The sequence below is a fragment of the Pteropus vampyrus genome, unplaced genomic scaffold, assembly GCF_000151845.1.
Source record: "Pteropus vampyrus isolate Shadow unplaced genomic scaffold, Pvam_2.0 Scaffold44, whole genome shotgun sequence".
In the NCBI taxonomy this organism is placed as follows: domain Eukaryota; kingdom Metazoa; phylum Chordata; class Mammalia; order Chiroptera; family Pteropodidae; genus Pteropus; species Pteropus vampyrus.
The window spans coordinates 6,487,201-6,494,541 of record NW_011888825.1 but is presented as its reverse complement, the minus strand read 5'-3'; the positions used below and the strand labels follow the sequence as shown (position 1 = coordinate 6,494,541).

At 35.4% G+C, this 7,341-nt stretch overlaps 1 pseudogene; it reads right to left on the bottom strand.

The window, feature by feature from the left end:
• Positions 1-6,954: 6,954 nt before the first annotated feature.
• LOC111738940 lies at positions 6,955-7,072 on the bottom strand (annotated as a pseudogene).
• Between the last annotated feature and the right edge of the window lie 269 nt (positions 7,073-7,341).

The window sequence follows — 7,341 nt, the reverse complement described above, 5'->3', positions numbered from 1 at the left end:
GTTATATTGAATAACAGTGGTGATAGTGGAGTCTTGCCTTATTCCTGATCTTAGAGGGAAAGTTTTTAGTTTTTCACCATTAAGTATAATGTTGGCTGAGGGCTTGTCATATACGGCCTTTATTATGTTAAGGTACTTTCCTTCTATACTGATTTTGTGAAGTGTTTTGATCATAAATGGGTGCTGTATCTTGTCGAAGGCTTTTTCCGCATCTATTGATATGATCATATGATTTGTTTATGTGATGTATCACATTAATTGATTTGTATATGTTGAACCATCCCTGTGCCCCTGGGATGAAGCCCACTTGATAGTGGTGTATAATTTTTTTTAATATGTTGCTGTATTCATTCTGCTAATATCTTATTTAGGATTTTTGCGTCTGTGTTCATGAGAGATATTAGTTGGTAGTTTTCTTTTTTTGTGTTATCTTTCCCAGGTTTTGGTATCAGGGTGATATTGGCCTCAAAAAATGAGTTGGAAAATATTAACATCCTCATAGATTTTTTTGGAAGAGTTTGAGGAGAATAAGTATTAAGTCTTTGAATGTTTGGTAGAATTCACTGGTGAAGCCATCTGGTCTTGGACTTTTACTTTTTGGTAGGTTTTTAATGATTGTTTCAATTTCCATACTGCTGATTGGTCTATTTAGATTTTTCAGTTCTCTTTGACTTAGTCTAGGAAGACTGTGTTTTTCTAAGTACTAGTCCATTTCTTCTAGGTTATTAAATTTGGTGTTATATACTTTTTCATAGTATTCTTGTATGATCCGCTGTATTACTGCGGTGTCTGTCATAATTTCCTTTCTTTCATCCCTGATATTGTTTGTTTGTACCCTTTCTCTTTTTTCTTTAGTGAGTCTAGCTAGGGGTTAGTCAATTTTATTAACCTTCTCAAAGTACCAGTTCTTTGTTGAATTTATTTTTCTATTGTTTTTGTTGTTGTTGTTGTTATTTTGTTTTTATTTCTGCTTTAATTTTGATAATTTCTTTCCTTCTGTTGACTTTAGGCTTCATTTGTTCTTTCTGTTCTAGTTTTTAAAGATGAAGCATTAGGTTGTTTATTTGGGTTTGTTCTCGTTTTGGAGATAGGCCTGTAACGATATGAACTTTCCTCTTATGACCGCTTTTGCAGTGTCTCAAAAGTTTTGATATGTTGTACTATCAATCATCATCATTTGTTTCTATGTATCTCTTAATTTCTCTTTTTATTTCTTCTCTGATCCAGTTATTTTTCAGTAGTATGTTATTTAATTGCCATTTATTTGTGGTTCTTTCCACTTTCTTTTTACAGTTGATCTCTAGTTTCAAAGCATTATGATCAGAGAATATGGTTGGCTTGATTTTAACCCTCTTATATTTGTTGAGTCTATTTCTGTGTCCCAGTATGTAGTCAATCTTTGAGAATGCTCCATGTGCACTAGAGAAGAATGTATAAGCAGCTGTTTTGGGATGGAAGACTGTAAATATCAATTATGTACAGTTGGTCTAATGTATCCATTAAGGATGTTATTTCCTTATTAATTTTCTGTTTGGATGATCTTCCATATTGACAGCGGGGTATTTAGGTCCCCTACTATGACAGTGTTTTGGTCTGTTTTTCCCTTTAGTTCTATTAGTAATTGCTTTACAGATGTCAGGGTTTCCTGATTGGGAGCATCCATATTAATAAGTGTTATGTCTTCTTGGTGCATGGTTTCTTTTATTATTATGAAGTGTCCCTCAGTATTTTTCTTTATCTTTTTTATTTTGAAGTCTCTTTCGTTTGGTATTAGTACTGCTACTCCTGTTTTTCTCTGAATGCCATTTGCTTGAAACATCACTTTCCACCCTTTCACTTTGAGTCTATATTTTTCTTTGAAAATGAGATGTGTCTCCTGGAGGCCGCATATGGTTGGGTTTTGTTTTTTGATATAATCTGCAACAGTGTGACTTTTTGTTGGTGAGTTCAGTCCATTTACATTTAGGGTGATTATTAAAAAATGAGGTCTTCTTATAGCCATTTTATCTTTTGCTTTCTGGCAGCTCGGTGTTTCCATTGCTTCCTTGTCCTTGTGTTTCTGTTTTCTTTATTTTGGTTGGCTTTGGTGGGTTTTCCTTCTGGTTCTTATTTTATGTTATATACTTTGGTTCTAAATCTGGCCTGTGGTTACCATTACGAACATGTAAAGGATAGTTGTATATTTACAGTCATCTCTTTTCTTCTGAATGTGCTTTAGCTCCATTCCCTTTTGTGAATTTGGATCTTTGAATCCTCCCCTTTTCAGTCATTGTTTTCTCATTTTGTCCCTATGTATGCTGAATGTTCATTACTATCTTGTTATAGCAAATATCTTCTTATTTTAAACTTGTAATGCCCTGTTCGTAGTTAGAGTTGCACTCTTCTGCTTTTATCAGCCTGCTAGTCACCTTAGTCTTAATTATGCATTTAAGACTTAGTCTTAATTATGCATTTTTTTTTTTTTTGTCATTTTGTTTTAGGTGAGCTGACCTCTTTCGGTATTTCCTGTAGTGTGGGCCTCGTAGTGGAGAATTCCCTCAATTTTTGTATGTCTGGAAAGGTCTTTATTTCTCCTTCATATCTAAAGCAGAGCTTAGCTGGATACATTATTCTTGATTGGTAGTTCCTTCCATTTAATAGTTTGAATATTTGATTCCACTCCTTTCTGGTTTGTAAGGTTTGCGTTGAAATGTCCAAAGATAATCTAATGGGTTTTCCTTTATAGGTTGCCACCTTATTTTCCCTGGCTGCCCTGAGAATTCTGACTTTGTCTTTGATTTTTGATCATTTTAATACAATGTGTCTTGGTATTTTCTGTGTCTTTTTGAGTTGAGATAATTGGGTGTTCTATTGACTTTTTGAATTCCAAGCTCCAGCTCATTCCTTAGATTTGGGGAATTCTCATCAACTATTTGTCTGAAAATGCTTTCTAGTCCCTGCTCCTTTTCCTCACCTTCTATAGTGCCCATTATTCTTATGTTTCCTCTCCTGATGGTATCGGCTAGTTTTTGTATTTCTCTTTCAATTATTTTTCATTCTTTAGTTTCTCTCTTCTTCGATGTGATTTATTTCTAGATTTCTATCTTTGATGTCACTGATCCTTTCTTCTATTTGGTTGACTCTATTTCCCAAGCTTGTTATTTTATTTTTCAGCTCTTGCAGTGTGTTATTTATCTCAAGAAGGTCTATTTGGTTCTTTTTGACGGTTTCACTCTCTTTGCTAAAGAACTTATTCTGCTCATCTAGTTGTTTTTTAAATTCTTGAAATTGTTGATATGATTTGTTTGGATTATATTGAGTTTTTTCAGAAGTACCATCCTGAATTCTCTGGCATGGAAGTCGCATATTTCTATGTGTGTAAGTTTATTTTCTGGAGATTTTTCTCTTTCTTTCAGAGATGCCTTGTCATCTTGGTTGTTCATGGTGTTTAATGGACTATTTCTCCACTTTGGCATTAATGGAAGTGTGTTCTGCATTTTTTTTTCCAGAAAGAAGATTTATTATAAAATGGTCTCTAGTCTGTTGCAAATATAGTGTTTTTCTTTTGGTTTCTGGTAGGTGGAGTCTAAGCCTCATGGATCTCTGCTTTATATAAAGTGTTAATAATGTCTTTTTTTTCTTATAGATGTTTAATCATGCTTGCTACCCTCAGTCTCAGTTCCTGTCAGTGTCAGTGACAGTTTCGATAGCATTTGCTCAGATTCCCCTGGGGCTCCATAGCGTTCTGTCTCAGAGGGTATGCAGGGAGGAGCCCTCTGGGTTGGGTGTTGGAGGCTGCGGCCCAGCCCCAGTTTTGCAACTTCGGCTGGTAAAAATCAACTGTCGTTTCTCTGCCATCTCTGCTTTTCTGCCATCCCTGTTTCTCTACCTTCTGCCCTGATAATTGAGCACTACCACTGGCCGCGTGGAGCTCACAGCACTCTCAGGCAAGGCTGTTCAAGGAACTCGCTCCTTCTTCTCTCCTCCTCCTCCTCCTTCAGGGAGCTTGGGCTGCAAGAGGCAGCTTCTTTGTTTCTCCCAGTCCACCACCCGACACCTGGGGTTCTGACCTGTGGTAGCTCTTATATGCAGATCCCACACTCAGACATGCTAGTGTGAAGTTTGGGTGTTTTTTGTTGAGTTTTAGGTTTTCAGCTTATTGTTGTTTCAAGGGGAGAAATCTGGGAATGCCTCTTATGCTGCCATGTTTAATCTAATCTCTTTTATACATATCTTAATAGCCAAATTATGCCATGAACTATAAACATCCGTGTTTACTACTTGAAACAGAATCAATATTGTCTTCAAATCTGATCAGATTAGAGATCCAATTCCTGAAACCAAGAGGCAATTCAGAAAAGTCATTTTTAAAATATTGTTCCTTGAATACTATTTTCGGTGCCAAAACTTGTATCAGTCATGGTTCTCTAGAGGAATAGAACCAATGAGATGTCGATAGATAGACTTGTGTGATTAAAATGTGTGAATTTTATTTTATGTGAATTGTATATCAATGAAGTTGAATAATTTTTTATAGAATTTAATGTTTTTCCCTTCATTTTTAAAAAGATCTTTAAAAAAAATTTTAATTTTGCATTTTTAAATTATTTTATTAGTTTCAAGTACACAGTTCAATGGTTAGACATTTATATAATTTATGATGCGATCCCTCTAATTAATTACTCTAGCACCCATTTGGCACTACACATAGCCATTACAGTAATATTGGCTATATTCCCTATGCTGTACTCTGTATCCCTGTGACTGTTTTGTAACTGCTAATTTGTGCTTCTTCATCCCTTCTTCATTTTTATGTGAAATTAGTTCATTTAAGATTTTGAAAGAAGTATAATTTCAAGTAGCTTTTCTGACTTTATAGTATTTCTCTTGTTTCAATGTAACAATTTAAATTAATTGTTGAAAAATATTGTGGCTTAAATTTTCTTCTCTCTCCTCCACTTTCTCTTTTTATTGAGTCTTTCACTTTCCTTCTCTTTTGTCCTTTATATGCTCGATTTTGATTCACATTCCAATAGTCTCTTCTCAATACAGTGCCCTTTCCTGGAAGGGTGTCCTGGTAAGTTAGTTTTGAGAGTTCACAGCAATCTGACCACTCTGGCCCTTTCTTAATTCAGGCCCCTTGCACTCAGCTGCTACTGCCATGGGCATAACCCCTCCCAGTTTCATCAGCTCTTCTCCCATGCGCCTGCTTGCTTTCCAGTGAATTTTGGTTGTGGGCTAAATTGTGTCCCCACAAAATTCACATGTTGAAGTTCTAACCCCTAGTACCTCAGAATGTGATTATATTTGGAGAGAAGGCTTTAAAAAAAAATCATTAAGATGAAATGAGGTCATATGGGTCCTAATCCAATCTGACTGCCACCCTTATAAGAAGGGGAGATTGGGACACAGACACACACAGAAGGAAGAACAAGTGAAGACACAGTGTGAGAAGACAGCCATCTACAAGCCAAGGAGAGAGGCCTCAGAAGAAACCAACTCTGCTAACACCTTGATCTCAGGTTTCTAGCCTCTAGAATTGTGAAAAAATATATTTCTGTTGTTTAAGCCACACACTCTGAGCCATATGGCAGCTTGAGCAGACCCATAAAGTCTCTTTTAGCTATTGTAAGTTCTCCTATCCCAAGTCCTTCATACACTGCCCTATTGCTTCTCCTTTTTTTGAGCATTGACTCGAACTCTGTGCAGTCTTGTGTTTGCCCGTGGTCTGTACTTAGCCACTTGTGTTTTGGGCTTTATAGGTACACTTTGTCATTTAATTTTTTTTAAATATTGTTCATGGATTTTGGCATTGGCTTTCTAGTTGCCCTGTCTATTTTTATTTAGGTGTTCAGAGACATTGACAACTATGGTACTCTCCCTAACCCTTCCTAGCATCCCAGTGCTCTTTTCACTCCAAATTTTAAAATTAAAATATAGAAGTTTCTCCATGATTAAAAGCATTAAAACACAAACTGAGTAAAGTAGGTCTTACTTATGATATACAAAGGATCAATTTTCTTATAATACTACTAAAAATAAAACAACAAAGGATGTACTCTCCAATAGAAAAATGGCAACTTACAATGGCAAAATCAATAAAAAAAAACATAAATATATCTAACTTCACTACTTACCAAAAATGCATATTCAAATATATATATAAGATATATATTTTTAAATATATATTATATATATATAGAGAGAGAGAGTTGGTGGTGAGAGAAGCAAGTGCACAAGTACACTCGTATTTGGTATTTGGCCGAAGGTGAGTATAAATTATACAACCATTGTACAACTATTTTGGAAATATAGACAAAATTTTAAAATGAACCTATGCTTTGATGTAGTAATTACAATTTTATGATTTATCCACACAACAATTACAAATGCAAAAGAATATATATTGTTAAATGAAAAAAATAACAGAATGGCAAACTTTTAGTTCTCTCTTCATCCAGAGATTTTTATCCTAAACATACAAGTTTAAGTGTTTCATCATTAGGATGGAACACTCAAATGGTCAGGAGTAGGGGGGTCCATGTTTATTCCTCTCCTCCTCCTCCTCCTCCTCTTCTGCTTTTCTCTAGACCCTCAGCTCCTATTTTACTCTTATTCTGAACCAGGCATTTGCCAGTGATTATCTGTGGTCTATGTGAGAGGATCAATCCTTCCACTTCGAGATAATTAACTTAAAGCATAAGTCCTGCTTTTCTAAAAGTGGACAGTAGAATTATCTCTGAAAATGATGTGTCATTTTTTGTGTTCTAATCCAGAATTATCTGGTCCACAAAGATGCAAACAATAATCCTACATTTGCACCAGTTTGCTGAAGTGAGAGATAACATAGAAATACAGGACAATGAGAAGCACTGCAGAATGCTGTAATGTAGAGCAGAAACAAAAATATCTTATTATTTTAAAGAACAATTCTTTTTTTTTCTTTTTTCTTTTTCTTTTCTTTTCTTTTTTAAACACCTACAGCACCTGCTATTCCAAGGTGGTCTCCCATCCAAGTACCACCAGGCCCAACCCTGCTTAGCTTTCATGATCAGACGAGATCAAGCACGTTCAGGGTGGCATGGCCATAGACTCTTTTTTTCTTTAATCCAGAAAAAATTGATGTTCTGGGTAATGATAATTCATAGGGTATGGTATAAATGTGGCCTTTACAATTTTTCTCATTAATATTTTTATCTGTATCGCTTTACACTCATCTTTTTTTTGGAGAGGAGTGTGATAAAACATCCTTGTAGTATCTCTTTTCTAATGTCCAGAAGGTCTTAGTAAGGACCAAGGACATGGCCATCTAGTGACTCATTTATAAAGAAATGGTCATCAGCATGGAGCTCAGCTGGTTTC